The sequence below is a fragment of the Pongo abelii genome, chromosome 13, assembly GCF_028885655.2.
Source record: "Pongo abelii isolate AG06213 chromosome 13, NHGRI_mPonAbe1-v2.0_pri, whole genome shotgun sequence".
Taxonomy (NCBI): Eukaryota; Metazoa; Chordata; class Mammalia; order Primates; family Hominidae; genus Pongo; species Pongo abelii.
In genome coordinates, this window is record NC_071998.2 from 94,340,097 (window position 1) to 94,359,300 (window position 19,204).

Genomic DNA, 19,204 nt, shown 5'->3' on the forward strand with positions numbered 1-19,204 from the left:
ATATGCAAAAGTAGTGTTAAAGATGGTTCATGTCTATAATCCCAGCACTTTGGGAGCCCGAGGCAGGTGGATCGTCTGAGGTCAGGAGTTCGAGAACAGCCTGGCCAACATGGTGAAACCCCGTCTCTACCAAAAATACAAAAATTAGCCAGGCATGGTGGCAGGTGCCTGTAATCTCAGTTACTTGGGAGGCTGAGGCAGGAGAATTGCTGGAACCCGGGCGGCAAAAGTTGCAGTGAGCCCAGATTATGCCATTGCGCTCCAGCCCAGGTGACAACAGTGAGACTCTGTCTCGGGGGGAAAAAAAGTCACAAAGAAATAAATGTAACACAATCCAGTGTGTCAATCTATGCTCTGCACAAAACTTTGTTCTATATTTGTATTTGGATGCATTACTTACACTCATCATGAAAATGTCCATTCTAAACAAAAAGAGAAATCAGAAGAGATATATAGCTATTTGCGTCACTGAATCATGCAATAGAAGAAACTGTAATGCAATAGGCAGAGACCATAAAGTCAGAGTGTAATGAGATATTTAAGACTTCTGATAAGAAGAAGTAGAATGACATTGTTAGATCTATGTTTTGTTAGAGGCACTACAAAGGAAGGCAGAAGCTAGCAACTTCTTTGCTTGATTTTGAAACAAAAAGGTTAGTCAGAAAAATTTAAAAAGATATATATATATATAGTTATTAGAAGCCTATGTCAACATCGCAAATGCAATTTTGAGTTTCAAGAGCAAAAATAAATGGTCAATCAATAATATTTGATAAAAGCATGTGTGCATGTATGTATGGACACATAGCTATATACACAAATACACAACTATATATACATATATATACACACATATATACACACACAAGTACTATTTTCCTAATATGTCAATTAATTTTGGAGTAGTTTTTAATTGTTTAGTAGTATTTAAACATACACAAACTTACCCACATTGAGAAACGACAATAAATCATCATACCTACCATAAAACAGTTTGGTTTAGTTCTAACTTCAGTAATTCACCAGTTATAGTGTCTTGGACAAGTCATCTATTTTCTGAAATAAATAAATAATATATTTTACTCAATTAAAAGATGAAGTATGTTTATATAGTTGACTTAAATACTTGAAACTTGAAGGCTGTTTGTTAGAAAATACTTTCTTCTCTAACAGATACTTTTGTAGATCACGAAAATTGTTGAAAACAGGTATATTTCTTCTTTAACACATATCTTTATGCTTTTTGGTTGCAGTACGTCCAAAACGATTTAAGGCAGTTTACAAATTAAAATATGACAAGATAAAAACAAATTTTAAATAGTAAAAAAACTGAAACAAAAATATAGTACAAACAGAAAAATTAGATGGATGGCATAAATTAATTTGGAAGGCAAAATACCATGAAATCTTATATACCTGGAACAATTTATTCAATATTTGGTCCTAAGATTTCTAGAAGCCACACGGGGAAAAAAATAAATATTTCTGTGACTATCATGTCAATCAAAAGTTACTAAAAAATGTAGCAATTATCCTCTTTACAGATACCATATAAATAATTTCTCCTTCAGGCTATAATACAGAGACATACACATTGTGCGATGAAGAGGGTAATGTTTTCACCTTAAATATAGTGATAATATCCATTAAGTTTCTTATAAATGTATTCCTTCAATGTGAACAAAGCTAAGCCCATCATTTTCACAGAGGCCAGTACGATGTAGTTCAGGTTAATCTCTGAAGAATTACCCTTATTGTCCATACATAGATGCTAAAGCAATGGCTCTTAAACTTCTTTTGACAGTGATCAAAAATAACAAAAATATTTTACATTGTTGAAGCACAGTAAACTATCGCAAGGACAAAAAACCAAACACCGCATGTTCTCACTCATAGATGGGAATTGAACAATGAGAACATATGGACACAGGAAGGGGAACATCACACTCTGGGGACAGTTGTGGGGTGGCTGGGGGGGAAGGGATAGCATTAGGAGATATACCTAATGCTAAATGATGAGTTAATGGGTGCAGCACACCAGCATGGCACATGTATACGTATGTAACTAACCTGCACATTGTGCACATGTACCCTAAAACTTAAAGTATATAAAAAAAAATCCTTGATTTATCCAGTATTTGGAAACTATTTGTATGTATAATTATGGAAATACAGTTATTTTCAAATGTCCAATAAAAATTTGTTTTCTTTTATAACCAGACACAATTGGAGACACTGGTTATTTTTACCAAGGGTTTAAATGGAATGACATATTTTCAGATAGGCTCAGACTGCTTTGAGGAGTTAAAGTTGACTTTATAGAACCAATAAAAAGCCACTTGGAAAGACTGGCCTGATACCCTGTATACATGGTTCATTTACAGGATTCCTGACCTGTGGTAAGTAAAGAATGTCACTTGCTGACAGGACCAGGAACCTCAAGTTACTTTGGGACCTTGAAAAAAGAGAAATTCAACCATTTCATATACGTATTGATAGACAGTCTGATGGAAATTCCTTGGCTTGGCTTCCCAGCCTCAAGAGGCTTTTGAAAATCAAATCTGAAATTCCTTACAAAAGTTCCAGCAAAGCCAATTTTTAAAAGCTTATATGACCAGTCACTATGTTTGCTGCACTTCATGCAAATAATCAGGACAAGGATTATAAGACTGAAATCTATTTTGCAAATAAATTGGTGCTATTGTGATTTGTCTGTGATACAAATGAGAAACTGGAAAAAGAAAAATTATGTCTCAAAATAAAACTACAGTACATATGTTATTATATTCTAGCTTTGTTCATTGATTTTGAGTTTTTATTATTTGCCTGCAATTTAGACTGAATTCTGATTTCTTCTCGGGCTACAAGTCTCCAAGCTAATGTTTCCATTTTCTCCCCATTTTTCTGACTTAAAATCATTTAAATTAAAACTACTTTTTTTCTGCAGCCCTACAAACTGAATCTAGACAACTTGATATGAATTTTGGAAAAAAATCACTATAGCAACTTAATATATGAACATCCTTCATGGCTGTTTATGTCTGGAATACTCAGAAAGTTCACTAGAGACCTGATGCAAACTGCGGACCAGGACAAATCTGTCCGATTGCCACTATCTGCTGTCACTTCATCTAAAGGTTCTTCAAGCCCAACGTCTAAAAATCTTGATTAGGCTGCCTTCTAAACGAAAAAACTGAGTTTACAGTTTGTTCTACCCATTAAACTTTATTTTTATTTTGTTTCCAGAGAAATGCTTCATTATATATCGATTATTCAAATCACATAGAAGCCTGACTTTGGTGGAAGCCCATCTGAAACATCATTGCCTGAAATGAGACACAACTAGTAATTGTTTAACTGGACTGGCCTATTATTAAGACTGAGAGACTGGTTCAATAGCATATAAGACAATCCACCAACCCATTTTCTGGACTTTAAAACTTCTTGGGGAGGTTTTATACCAGGGAATTTGGGAGCTCAGATAATAATATCCCAAAATGAAGTCTTCAGAAGCTGGTTCAGAAGCAGAAGGTTTTCTCTGACCTTCTATTCTCTTGTCTCTTGAGTTCCATTTTCTCCTGAGGCTAGCCATAGAAACTAGAACCTCTCTTCCTCAAGGCAGGTCGTAGAAACCAGAATGCACATTTCTCCAAAGCCAGTCATATTGCCAAAAGAATATTATTTCAATTTTCCCTCTACCTTTCTTTGTAAAAAATGGTCATAAAGAAATTATCTGACCCACCTTGTTTGACTGTAAGTCATAAGGCCCCCATTCCAAAAGGAGTCCTTCCCCACAATGAGAAGGAAGGAATGCATGCTCAGACATCAAGAGTAATTTAGACAGACAGGCCTTGCTAGCCGGGCTGTCATTTCTACATAGCTGTTCATACTTTGTTGAAGCTACGCATAAAAATGGACATCTTCTGTATCTTTGGGTCTTCATTCTGGAGTCCCCTGTGTACCCACATTAAATAAATTTGTATGTCTTTTATCTAATGTATTTTTCTTATAAAAGCTGACTTTTCAGCAAACCTTCATAGAGCCAAGGGGAAAGTTCTCCTTGGCTCCTACGACATCATGATCTGGTAAAAACATACGTACATATACATTTACACATACCCAGCCAACAGAAACTTTAAGAAAAAAGTATTATGTCTATAATATTTTATAATATATTCTATTTTATTAAATGTATGCTATCAAATTATATTGACTTTATGAACTACTGATGGGCCAATCACCACGGCATGAAAAATATTATACAAGATGATATGTAAAAATAGATACAATAAAATCCTGCATAACTAGAATCATTGACAGTTAAGCTATTGAAATATCATAAAAAGGTTGTATTAGTCAAGGTTCTCCAAAGAAGCAGAACCAGTAGATTTATTTATTGCGAGGCATTGGCTCACAAGATTGTGGAGGCTGGGAAATTGTTAAATAATCTACTGTCTGCAGGCTGGAGACCAAAGAAGGGTGATGTAATTCAGAATGAGTACAAGGGCAGAAGATAAATTGAATTGTCCCAGCTTAAGTAGGCAGATAGGAAGTAAAAAGGGATACATTCCTGCTTCAGCTGCCTTTTGTTGTATTGAGGCCCTGGATGGATTGGGGAGGGAAAACTACTTTACTGAGTTCAGAGATTCAAATACTAATCTCATCCAGAAACACTCCCATAGATACACACAGAAATAATGTTTAATCTGTGCACCATAGCCAGTCAAGTTGATATATAAAACTAGCCATCACAAAGGTTATGACTATTCTCTTGAACTAGTAATTGAGCCACAGACTTTAGTGATCAGTTGGGGGTAGGACTGCTTATATTTCTGCCAAACTATACCCTAATTGATTAATGCGCCATTATGCACTCTCTTACATCAAGCCATTGAACATTTGATTCCCTTGTTTCTTCTACCTGTGTGGGATTTCCATTTAATCTCTCCTGGCAGGCTTCTGTTCCTTCAGGTTTCCCCCTCAACTATTGCCGTCTCAAAAACATTTTTTTTTTTTTTTTGGACAGGACTAAGTAAGTCCCAGTCTCTATCCCTTCTACCCCCTTCTACCCCTGCTCTCCATTAATTTATATTCTATGCCAGCACAAACATGTTTTTCTCATAGCATATTATAGTTGAGAGATGCCTTATTTTCTAGTTTGCTAATTTTTACCCAGATGGAATTAAAATTGCTCATCAGCTGATTTAAAGAGATTATCCTGGATTATCCAGATAGACCCAATGTAATCAAAAGGGGACTTTATATGCAAAAGGGGAAGATGGTGATGCCATATGAAAAATACATATGTGATGCCATATGAAAAAAATCTGTGTCATGTGAAAAAGAGTTTGTTGTAATTTGTTACAGTAGCAATAGAAAACTAATACATGTTTTGAAAAGGTATGACCATATAAAATACAAATGTAAATTATTAGTTCTATATTTCTAGCTCTCCTTATCCCCAAAAGTAACTTAACATAGTCCTAATTAACAGTGCAATGGGTTTGTTACAATTCTATAAAATTGATTTTTCACAATTAATAGCCTACCACAGAGATATTTCAATACAATAGACTTTATAACACCCCAAAGAGCATATTTATTCATACTTTAAGCTTCATGTTATATTGCATCTTAAAATACATTTCAAAGGTAGAATTAATGAGAAAAAAACTATTAAATGTTTCATGTTTTTTAAAGTACATTGCCACAATATTTTCACAAGAGGTACCAATTTTTCCTGCCACCAACACTCTGCATCAATTTTGCCACATACTTGATAGCATATTATCACCTTTGATTTTTAATGTTGCAAATTAATAGATAATAAAATGATACCCATATGAAGTTCTAATAATTTACTTTTCTGTATTAATAAGTGAATATGTTCATAGTTTTATATGATTTTTGTGGACTTTAACAATTACTTTCTGAGTTTCCTATTGATGCTCTTTTCTCATTTTCAAACTGCTCATATTCTCTCCTTGAAGATTAACTTCAAGGATATTTGCATTATTAGCAATTCTTGTGAGTAATGGTCCATTTTTCATTCTTTGATTACAGAGTGGATATTAAAGGGAAAAATCCATTTGTTCCACACATTATGAAGATAGCTCATTCATCCATATTTAGCATTCAAAAATTATTTAACAGATAGATGGGTTTTGTGAATTGATTAACAATAAACATAATAAACTAAAAATTACCATTGTCAAAAAGAGTAGCTAAAAAATAAACAACTTTGCTTAGTTTATATATTTGCTTTATTTTGTTTTTTCTTCATCTTTTAAACCAAAGCCACTGAAACAGAAAAAGCCCTCAGGTTATGCATGGATAACTATCATTTGTATATTTTGCCTTGTTAACTCATTGTGATTAATAATTGGAAATAAAGAAAGGGAATTATTCATATTTGGAATCATTTATTAAGCACTCCATATGTCAGACACTATGGTGAGTTCTGGAAAAGTCAGCAACAAATAATATAGTCTCTCAAGTCATTCAGTTTAGAGTGAAAAACAAAATATAAATTTTAAATTGAGTCATATCACAGGTTTTCAGCTGCGAAATATGTGCATGATGCCATTATTTTAAATTGGAGATGCTTGACTTGGGAATAAAAAACGTGATTTTAGAATTAAGTTTTAAAGAATAAGAATCAGGCCAGGCATGGTGGCTCACGCCTGTAATCCCAGCACTTTGGGAGGCCAAGATCCCAAAAGTGCTTTTGGGATCACCTGAGGTCAGGAGTTCGTGACCAGCCTGGCCAACATGGTGAAACTCCGTCTCTATTAAAAAAAAAACACAAAAATTAGCCAGGTGTGGTGGCACGCACCCGTAATCCCAGCTACCTGGAAGGCTGAGGCACGGGAATCACTGAAACCCGGGAGGCGGAGGTTGCAGTGAGCCAAGATTGCACTACTGCTCTCCAGCCTGTGTGGACAGAGTGAGACTCAGTTTCAAAAAAATTAAAAAAAGAGTAAGAATCAGAATCAGAAAGAACTTCAAGAGACTGAAGGCAACTCCAGACAGAGGAACCAGCAGGAGAAAAAAACGTAGTGACATGAGAAAGAGTCATGACTGACGAACCACAAGATTTTAACATGTCTGGAGTTCAGTGTACGTGTGAGGAAAGTATAGGAATGGAGCAGGAAGCATTTAGATGTTTTCAGATCATTTATATCCTCTTATGCAAAGAACAAAATTAAACTTTTATTCTATGGGTTTTGTGGAAGGTTTTAATCCTTATAAGCAGGAGAACGTCATAATCAGATTTGATTAGGATGTACTAATTTTGTAACAATGTATAGACATGTTTTGAATAGGAATCTTTGGACATAGACTAGAAAAGATGTCTCTGGTTGCAGTGAGCTGAGATCACAACACTGTACTCCAGCCTGGGTGAAAAAAGGACCCAGTCCCAATGGAAAAAAAAAAGGAAAGAATGCCTCTGAATTAAGTAGTGACATACTGAGGCCTCTCACCTCTTAAAACATATTTCAGAAGTGCTAAAGTCACTAGTAGATCTATAAATACAGTGACCATATAATTTATTGTCCAAACTGAGATACTTTGGAGCATAAAAAGGATATTATTAATAATTACAACAGATTGACAGGCATACACTAAAACTTTTCTGGGTAGGTTAAAATACATGGTTATTTTATCTCTAATGACTTCATCTATCATTTAAGATCCAGCAGGAAATGTATCCACTTTCTGTTCATGAATAAAATATCTGGAGAGTTAAGGCACTGAAGACACAACAGAGGGGAGTCAAGGGAATAGCCTTTGGGTAGGTTAATTTACATGATGCTTTGGGGAAGACTCCTAAACACAGCAAAGAATCTGAAAGCAGTAGCATTGGAAGGAGTGTTTCAGCTGCTCTGATTAGATGGTTGTAGGGCCTGCACATTCTGATCCTGTGTGAAACTCCATCTCATTCTTGTTGGAACTATATGGGGCCGAGGGAATAATACTTATTTCTTACCTGAGCAGATGTTGCATATTCAAATAAATGGATATAAGTCATTTTCATTTGCAGCACAAGGAAATCAGGAAAAGATGTTTCCCCAGGATTTAAACTTTTAAGAAACAAACTAAATTTGATACCTCTTGTGAGCCTGGCTTCCTAAGTTCAGTTACCTATCTCTGTCATTTGAATAACACATGGCCCTGTCAGGGAGGAAAAGAGAGTATTTATTAATACCTAATCTGTCCTCTCTGGACACCTAGATCTTAACAGCACGGTGTCATTTGAATTCAACTTAGGATCTGTGATTAAGATAGCAATAACTGAAAGGATTATCTTACTTTATAGAAGCAACACAATGTTTAGTTGAGAATAACAAATCCACAATATTTAATGGTTTAATTGTACACAACAAATAACATTGTATACAATACATAAAATGTATGTAATTTGCTAAAAATATTATCTTGAAAAAATGTATATCATTATTCACAAAGTTTATCAAATAGTTACCTTAAACAGCTAGATAGCTATAAATCTGGAGATAGATATGTACAAATATACGCATATACACAGACATGCATGCATCTAGAAATATACACAACAAATAAGTGTTTGTATACAACGTGCATAAATATAATCTCTTTAATCCTACTTTTCTTAGGAATGGCAAAAGATGTAGACAAATATTGTGAAGAGGAATGTCTGTGGCTAATTTTCTCTGTATTCATGGGTCAACTTCTGTATTCCAATAAGCAGAAGAGAATGATACAAATAATGTACTCTCTTATTATCTTTCTGGTTTTTGCTTCTTTTGTTTATGTGTCTTATCTTCCTAACCAGAAGTAATTTCAAAACATATGAATTATTCAACTTTGAAGATATTGTTACTGGGGAGTGCAAGAAACCTCAGTTCTTTGTCTTACTTGGAGAAAGCATTCTCCCAAGGGACTGATGTAGCTAAAAAGAGAATATACTAAAAGAATAGCGAGCAGAAACAGTACATTAAAGGGACAGTACACTCTGCAAAGATGAAGCAAAGCGGGCTGCTGAATGGAGTGATCCAACAGCTTGCGGGTTCTGCATTGGGTTTTTAGTATGTAGGACTTTAAAAAATTCCTGCCTCTGTCTTAAGCTTCCACCTTTTTCCTTTGTTTAGTTTACCCACTCCTGTTTTAAGTTACTGCCTTGTTCCCACCTAGCTCCCCCACCAGGCTTGTGGGACTTGCCCTTATGACTGCTGTGCATGTGCAGGCTGGTGCTGAATTCAAATCCTTCCTCCGGCAGTGTTGCTCATTACTGCCACTCCAGGAAGATAGTATAGTGGTTAAATTGTACTTATTAGGCCTGCCTATATCTCAGGCGTTTCTTCTTTGCCCTCCTTATCAGCAAGTAGCTACATTCTGACAGGTTAATTCTAGAGTGAGTAATTACTGGGCATCTTAATAGGCATTCCTTCCTGCATAGGCATTTCCCTCCCCTCCCCTCTGTTCATATTGAGCATGCCTGTTTCCTACTGGTTGACGGGGTGTGAGATTCCCCAGACCTCTCATTTCTCAGGGGCTCCCCTCTCCTGCTCATGCCTGGCTCTCTGCCTACTCTTAACAAATAGCACGATACCAACATGTAACATGCTGAATGGACAATCAATTCAGTTTTACAGAATTAAATTGAATTGAAATAACAGCAGATTGCTTTACCCCATGTTCTTAAAATCGTAACCTTCTTTTGTTTTTTCAATTGGGAAAGCATTGTTGCTCACATCCTTACAAAAATGCCTTCAACATAACATTTTTTCGTCTATCAGATTTCTTGTAAAAATGGAGTCATTTAATATAGGTGATCTGTTTTCTATAAATTTCTTCTTTCATCACTCTGTAAATTCATCACTAATTTCCTTTTCTTTTGAGCAAACACTTACTGAATAACCAGCTATGCGCTAGGTTAAGCAATGGAAATAAAAAGACTGACACTAAGAGGTCACAGAGGAGCAAGGGAGAAAGACCTTTTAACAATGTGTAGTATAGGTAATGGAAAACAAGTACCCTTGCACAAAATACAAAAGGTAATTACCATTATTGAGGGCCTGCTATTTGCTAGATATTACACAAATCTCATTACAGTCAAGGAGGTGAGTACAACGCCTTTTGGGAGTAAAAGGAAGAAAATGATTAATTCATCTGATGGAGTTAGGAAAAGCTTCAGAGAGTAACTTTTACTGGAGAAGAGTCTTGAAGAGAGGCTTGAAATTCAGCAAACAGATAATGAATAGAGGAATAACATGAAGAAAGCGTACCATGTGAAGATTCTGATATCCTGTGTGAGAGTTTATAAAGCAATGTCTTTGATTTCGGAAATATCATTAAGAACGTAGGTGAGAAGAGGTTCTGTTTAAATTATTATTATATTGAATTATAAAACAGTATTTATGTGTTTGGATACTAGTAATGATGAGAATTCTCTCTATAGTATGATGTATTATAGAGATGCCTTCTTCTTCCAATTCATAAATACATTAATAGGATATTCTACCCTATTATCTAAAACTAAAGTAATTTAAAATTAAAGACAAACACTGTTCTAATAAAAGTCTACCAAAGAATCTTGTGCAAATTATTGTATTCATGACTTATTTAAATATATACACATGTGTATATGTGTGCATTAATATACATATATGTGTTTATATGTATATATTTAAAAAGAGTGAAAAAAAGTCAATAAATACGGGAACATTAGCTAAGAAATCTCCATTTATATACAGATAGAGAAATAAATAGACTTTTTTTAAAAGAGGCAATACTCTCTATGCTACTTTTGATGTAAAAATTATTATTAAGTATAATTGAATTTTACAGGTGGAAATAAGACGGGTGAAATAGGGGAATTCGTTCCATTTCAAATAAGGGTTTTCTTCACAATTGGGCATGTTAATTTAAAATTTTCCTTTAAACTTAAGAAATTTAACTACAAACATCTTGAGATATTGGTGTTTTTATGTGTTTTACTTTTCCTTTATTTGATCATTCATTTTTAGACAGTATTGATTAATACTTTGTTACTTCAGAAGCATAAATTAGCACTAACAGCTCATCCTATCACACCTTCTGTGCTTTTTCAGTTTTATTACATTCTTAGATGTTGTTTGTATTAAAACATAAATAAATTAAGCAACCACATTCTGTCTGAGTCAGTTCAGCCTGTTTTGACAAAATACCATAGACTGAGTGGCTTAAACGACACACATTTGTTTCTTACAGTTCCAGAGGCCAAAAATCTGAGGTCAGGATGTAGGCATGTTTGAGTTCTTGATAAATAACCTTGTTTTGGTTTACAGATAGTTGTCTTCTCATTATATCTTTAAATACCAGAGAGGAGAGAGGCATCAAATTAGTTTTCACCTGTCTCATCTTATAAGGGCACTAATTCAATTAAAGAGGACTTCACTCTCATCATCAAATTGACACAGGATTTTCTCACCCACTTTGTCAACCAGAGATCTCCACAGCCAGCAATATGCCCCTACCACCTAGGCCTCACTCAGCCCTGAGTCTGCCACTGGAGACGCCCTGCCCACTTGGTTCACGTGTGTTAGAGCTTGTTCCCATGTTCAGCAGTTTCTGAACTCTTGTCCTGGGTCCAAAAAGAATGAGGATACATGGTCGGGTGTGGTGGCTCACACCTGTAATCCCAACACTTTGGGAGGCCGACGCAGGCGTATCAGAAGGTCAGGAGTTCGAGACCAGCCTGACCAACATGGTGAAACCGTGTCTGTACTAAAAATACAAAAATTAGCCAGGCATGGTGGCTTGCACCTGTAATCCCAGCTACTCAGGAGGATGAGGCAGGAGAATCGCTTGAACGTGGGAGGCGGAGGTTGCAGTGAGTGGCACTCCAGCCTTGGCAACAGAGCGAGACTCCGTCTCAAAAAAAAAAAAAAAAAAAAAACCAGAATGAGGATACACTGACGATTTGAAGGGCTAATATGGGTGGTACTAAGCTGTGGAAAAGCTCTCGGCAGAAAGGGGGCGTGGGATCCCGCACCCCCACAGTCAGGTGGTTTCTCTCCCAGTGTGGCTAGGTCCAGGGCTTTGTATGGACTCAGAATGGGGAGTGCATGCTGATTGGTTTGTTAGAATGAAAAAAAAGGTTAAAGCGAAGACACTACGCAAAGGTGGGCACAGCATGTAGAAAGCCAATTAGGAAAGGGTAGGTATATGTAATACAGGTGAAGGATGGGGATCAATCAGAGAAAAGCATGCCAAAGGGGCAGACATGTTCTCAGTCTGGTCCGTGGGTTTACCCACAACTTGTAGCCAGGCTTTACACCATCTTCACCTTGAAGGTCAGGTTTCACTCGGGACCTATCCTTATCTGCCTAGCCATTTGTTTGTCTCCTACTGCTATCATAATGACCTTCCAAAGGTCCCACCTCCTAATACCATCACGTTGAAATTAGAATTTTGACATTAATTTGGGGGTGAATGGAAACATTCAGTCCGTAATGCCTTCTATAATATAATTATAATTATTCTTTAATGGTGATTCTATAGTTAAAAGGTTTTAATGTTGACCACCAGCAAACTTTTGATGCCGCTTCTCCATTGCAAATAAATTTAAATGTTTTAAGATTTATTTTTATAGAAGTATTATGTACATACAACAAAATGCACAAATTTTAAGTACACAGTTAATGAATATTTATGAAGTCAATACATCAGTGTAATTACCACCTAGATCAAAAAATAGAGCACCAGAGCTGTCTTTGTTTCTCTTCTAGTCAATAACATCTTTCCAAATAAACCAATGTTCCAGTTTCTATTACCAAAAACTCACTTCTCTTATACCTCTATTTTATGCTAGTGGATTCATACAATATCAGGCTTATCTTCATTCAGTATTATGTCTGTAAGATAGATCAATTTTGCAGTGTACAGCAGTACATATAATTATATTTTCTGACAATTCCAGAGCTTATGTATACATTCTGTTGTTTATGGACTATTTTAACTCTAATACACTTGTGAATGATGTTCCTACAGTCAACATTTTACACATATGTACACATTTATTTTGTGTCTATGTCTGAGAATGGAATTGCTGGATCACCACAGATTTTACAAGTGTTAACCACCAACAAGTTAGTTTGTTTGTTTTAAAAGGTGAGCCATTACCTATCTAAATTCCTAATAATACCATGTCAGAGTTCCAGGGGTGATGTCAGCAAGGTGATAGAATAGGAAGCCCTAGACCTCATTTTCCCCTGGCAACATTGATTAAATTATACATGGCGCAATTTCCTTTGTGAGAAATCTTGAAACCAGATGAGAGCTTCCTGTACCACTAGGCTTATGCAAAACTAGCTGTACCAAAGGTAGAAGGAAAACTCATGGCTATCATTTACCAGAGTCCCTCCCCCTACCACAGGTGATGTCATCAATATCACACTTCCTACCTCCAAACTTCTCCATAGAGAGGGAAAGAGAAGACTAGAATGTGTCTATGTTTAGGATTTTGTGGGACTCTCAAAGCACTGTTTTCTGTCTTGACTGAATCTAAGCATTGACAAAAAATTGTACCATATTTGGGATCACTAAGAGCGAAAGCAATGGTTCAAGTTATTAAATATTTACTAACCATTGCTTCTCTCCCTGGTTCAGAATGAAGTGAGTTGGAGAAAAATCCCCAACTCCTGGCTTTACCCTAGGGAGAGAAATAGTTGGAGCATGCATCGAAATGTATAGCTTTTGGGGAGGCTGCCTAAGAGACTTGTTTCTGTGTTGCCTGACTTGGGCCATGTATAGGGCCTGGCATACTCTAGATGCCTGGAGACTTCTGAGAACAAAAAGAGATCTGGGTATCTTGATGCTACTCCAGAGGACCCAAAATACAATAGAAAGAGGCTGACATCACTTGGCAGTTTTACCCTCAAGAAGAAAAGGGAAGCACAGAATGCGTATTCAGCATTCTAGCTTTGTGAAGAGCTGACTGAAGAATGGATTTCTGTATTGCCTGTCTCAGAGCACTATTCAGCACAGTATTGAAATCCTATCCAGAGCAATTAGGCAAGAAAAGGGAATGAAAGGCATTCAAATGGAAAGGGAAAGGAAGAAGTAGAATTATCTCTGTTTTCAGATAATATGATCTTATATATAAAAATCTTTATCAATTACAACACACACACACACACACACACACATTAGACTAATAAATAAGCTCAGTACAGTTTCAGATTAAAATAATCAACATCCAAAAGCTAGATGAATCTCTACATACTAACAATCATCCCTCTATAAGGGAAATTAGAAAATAATTCCATTTACTTTATCATCAAAAAAAGGGATATACTTAGGAATACACTTAACTAATTAAGTGAAAGATTTACACTGAAAACTAGAAAACTGCTGAAAGAAAATTTAAAAGACCCAAACAAATGAAAATAAATCTCAAGTTAATGCATTGGATTACCTAATACTGTTAAAATGGCTATACTACTCAAAGCAATCTACAGATTCAGTGCAATCCCTGTCAAAATCCCAACAGATTTTGGCAATTCAAATAGAAAAGCTTTTCAGCATTCAAGTAGAAAATACATTTTTTGTAAAGAAAATATAATTCTAAACAGAAAAAGAACAATTTTAAAATTCCTGCGAAACCATTAAAAAACCCAAAGAGCCAAAACAAGAGGAACAAAACTGGAGACATCACACTTCCTGACTTCAAAATATATTACAAAGCTATCAAAATCAAAACAGTATGGTTCTGGCCTAAATACACACATATAGAACATTGAGACAGAATAGAGAGCTCACAGATAAACCCATGCATATATATTCAACTGATCTTTGACAAGGGTGCTGAGAATACACGTTAGGGAAAGGAGAGTCTGTTTTACAAAGGATGCTGGGAAAACCACTTGCATATGAATGTAACTGGACCCTAATCTTAGATAATACACAAAATCAACTCAAAATGGCTTGAAGATTTAAATTTAAAATCTGAAACTATAAAACTTCTAGAAGAAAACGTTGGGGGAAAACTTTGTAACATTGCTCTTGGCAATGATTTCCCGGATATGAAATCAAAAGCACATGCCACAAAAGCTAAAATAGACAAATGGGAATATGTCAAACTGAGAAGCTTCTGCACAGAGAAGTAAACAATCCACAGAGTATAAATGCAACCTACAGAATGGGAGAAAATATTTGCAAATCATATATCTCAGATATCTGCTAAGGAGCTATCCAAAACATGCAGAAAACTTCTACAATTCAGTGGCAAAAAAAAAACAAAAACGGATTTTTTAAATGAGCCAAGGACTTGAATAGACATTTCTCTAACGAGCACATACAAATGACCAACAGGCATATGAAAAAATGTTCAACATCACCAATCACTAGAGAAATACAATTCAAAATCACAATGAGATATCACCTCATACCTGTTTAGATGTCCATTAAAAAAAGAAAGCATGCAGAAAGGGAAGGAGGGAAGGAGAGGGAGGAAGGAAAGAAGAAAAGAAGGGAGGAAAGAAAGAAAATCATTTTTGACAAGATGTGGAGAAATTGGGTCTCCTGATGGAATGGAAAATGTAAAATGCACAGCTGCTATGGAAATCAGTATGTTTCCTCAAAAAGAATTAAAAATAGAACTACCACATGATTCTGCATCCTACTTCTGGGTATTTATCCAAAATAATTAAAAATAGGATCCCGAAAAGATACTTGCACTCCTGTGTTCAATGGAACATTATTTACAATAGCCAAGAAGTAGAGAAAACCTAATATTCATTGGTAGATGTATTTATGTTTTAAAATATGCCATACATACAAAAGAATATTATTCTATTCCTCTCTAAAAAAAGGGAAGGAAATCCTTTCATATGCTACAAAGTGGAGGAACCTTGAGAACATTATAAGTGAAATAATTCACTCACAGAAGGATAAATACTGCATGATTCTACTTACATGTGGTGTCTAAACCAGACAAATTCGTAGAAGCAGAAAGTAGAATAGTGGTTTCCAGGGGATAGAGGGAGGAGGAAATAGAGATGTCTGTTCAATGGGTACAGAGTTTCAGTCATACAAGATGAAAATGTTCTAGAGATTCACTCTATCAAAATCGACATATAGTGAGAAGTACCGTACTGCACACTTAAACATTTGTTAATAGGATAGATTTCATTCTGTGTTTTTCACTACAATTTTAAAAAAGTATATCCACTATCCCTCATCATTGTAAATATTTAGTATTTATTTTTTTAAATTATTTTTGTTGGTGTGTACTATTATTAGTATTTTGCTTTAACTTTTTAGACCATCTTGTTTATCTCATGGCTTACTGAATTTTAGCTTAGTATGGTGTTAAAGCTCCTATATTTTTCTGTTTTACCTCCACCCCAGACATTGTCTTTTTTTTGTATTTCCATGAATTATAATTCATAATTATTATTATATGTAAGACATAAAATTTGAATAATAAAAATGATAAGAAAATAATTTACTAACAACCCAGCTTAAAAAACCCAGGTTAACCAATAACTTTCCATTCACAAGTTCCCCTAATTCCATTCTCCTTTTGTCTTTTACATAGGTAGGTATTTTGGTAAATTTTGTGCTTATTCTTTTGTCTGTATAATTTTATTACAATCTGAAAGAAACTTTCAATATTATATTGTTCAGTTGTTTGAGATCGGATTTACTTAAATCTATATTTTGGTACATTTAGCAACTGAATATTTTTCAAGAATCCAGTGCCAAAAAACAAGGCATGGAACATTTCAATTGACATAACGTGTTTTTTTGCTCTTTTGAAGTTAACCCTCTCTTCTTTCCTTCAGAATCTGGCAACTATTGATCTGATTTATGTCCCTATAGTTTTGCCTTCTACAGAATGTAGTTTATGTACAATATAGTACACAGTCTTTTGTGTCGGGTTTCTTTTACTGAGTATAATGCTTCTGACATGCTTCCATCTTGTTACATGTATCAGTAGTTTGTTCATTTTTGCTGCTGAACAGTAATCCTTGTGCATGTCAGTTGCAATTTGTTTAGTATTGTTTAGCAATTGCCATGCTCTCCAATTTATATTTTAAGCCATTACTATTTACGTTTGAATTTAAGTACATAGACCCATGATTCCTACCTATACCCCAAAAGTTATTTCTTGCATCATTTTCATTATATATCCATGGGTTCAGAATAATTTGATTACTTCCTAGATACATTATCTCATTGGAGGTTTCACAATGGTTATTAAATTAGCCATCTATTGCTGCTTAACAAGTTATCCCGAAACCAAGTGGCTTAATACAATAACCGTTCATAATTGTTCATGAGCCTTTGGTCAGCTGTATGGTTCTACAGAGATAGGCAAAACTGATCACAACTGAGCTTGCTCAGGTATTTGAGCTCAGCTGCCAGACTGGCTAGAGCTGGCTGCTCTAGAAAGAGATCTTTCTTCAAACTGTAGGGGTTTGTTCATATGGTGGTGTTAGAGTTCCAAAAGTGAAAAGAAAAGTATGCAAACCCACATGAGCTCTAGATTGAATTCAGAGTGGAAAATTAAACTCCACTTGTTGATGTGAAAGTCTGTAAAGTATAATTACAAAGGAACATGTTGGATAATTGTGATTATTTTTACAGCCAACCATGGTTATTATTCATATTCCGTCATTTCATCTGAATTTATAAATTAGAATTTTATATTCTTTCCCTTATCAATTTATTGTGACCTTGGAATATAGATCATACTGAAAAGGCAGAATGAATGTCCAGTTTTGTGTTTGTGTGTGGTGTCCAGAGGGTGGGTCTGTGTGGGTGTGTGTATGTGTTTTGTGTGGGGGGGGGGTTGTATTTTTTAAGTCAATTTCATAAGCAAAGGGTTGGTGCCATAGCAATTTCCAATGCTGACAATGCTTTTGGAGTCTTCTCCTAGATTTGCAGTTATGTCAGATCCACTTCCAATGATTTACTCAGTAGGATCTTCCCTTTTTAGGGTATATTTTATTGGTGATTTCTCAATTTCAGCATTCTTTCCTTTTCTGTACATTCCTCAGAGCCTGTTTAGATATTTTACGTGTTCATCTACAAGTGTTTGATACAGTTCATCAGGATGGATGTCAGGCTTGTCCTTTTTATGTGCTACAATGATTCACTCAGTCAAGAAATACATCCTTAGGTCATTTCTGATAGTAATTTAAATATTCTATTCAGACAACTGCATGTGAACTGTAGCATTGATTATATACATAAAATGTATGCTTTATACCTAGATGTTGCAGACTTTAAAGATTTAGTTTTTTATTTTGCTTTCCTATAGGTGTCACAAATCAAACCTCTAGAATGGAAAGAAATTGTGAGACAACATAGAATTACAATGTCAGATTTTTCACTAGCCACCTACCTCAGCCTTCATTCCCTGTGGGATATACACAGAGTGCAAACTTTGCAAATAAGGAATAAGAAAATATATATATATATATATATATATGCATGCAAGTGGAATGTAACATGAGGCAAATATGTAGTTTTAATTTTCTAGAAATGTAGAAAAAATTTAATTTTTCTAAAAATGTAAGTAAAAACAGGTGAAACCCATTTTAATAACTTAATTTGCTTGACCCAAAATATATAGGATCAATAATTAATCAACACAGAAAATTATTTTTGAGATATTTTAGTCTTCTTTTTCATGTTCAGTATTTGAAATTGAATGTGTGTTTTAAACTAACAGCACTCCTCACCCTGGAGCCACATATTAGTGCTCCAATGGCCACATGTAGCCAGTAGTAATTATATCACATAACACAATGGAATCTAGAATAAGTATGCATTTTGTATTTCTACAATACCAGTCCACCTTGGGAGTGAAGTTTTAACAGACTCACTTTAAAAATAACAAAAACAACATGAAAAACCCATCATGAAAACAAAACAAACAAACATTACACTTTGTTTTCCAATAGAGCTATTGGTCTTTTTATAGAACCTGATTGTATTATATGACAACTGTAGTAACCGTGTACATAACACAGGTCCACACGTTTTACTTATCTCTGAAGATTATACTCAATACTATAATTTCCAGGTTTTCCTGATCATCAAGTACACTTACATCACTTCATAAAACCGAATTCATTATTCCAAATAATACAGCATAGAAATAGATGAACATTACTTTCCATTCAAAGGACAGTATTTAGTTACAGACTTGGCAATATTTTAAAGCATT

At 35.0% G+C, this 19,204-nt stretch overlaps 1 long non-coding RNA gene across 1 annotated transcript in view; it reads right to left on the bottom strand.

The window, feature by feature from the left end:
• The window catches only part of LOC129047965 (uncharacterized), a 176,717-nt gene that overhangs the window by 142,612 nt on the left and 14,901 nt on the right, over positions 1-19,204 (bottom strand). The window contains exon 2 of the long non-coding RNA XR_008509905.2: positions 984-1,056. This is a non-coding gene — a long non-coding RNA (uncharacterized LOC129047965). The remainder of the gene's footprint in view (positions 1-983; positions 1,057-19,204) is intronic.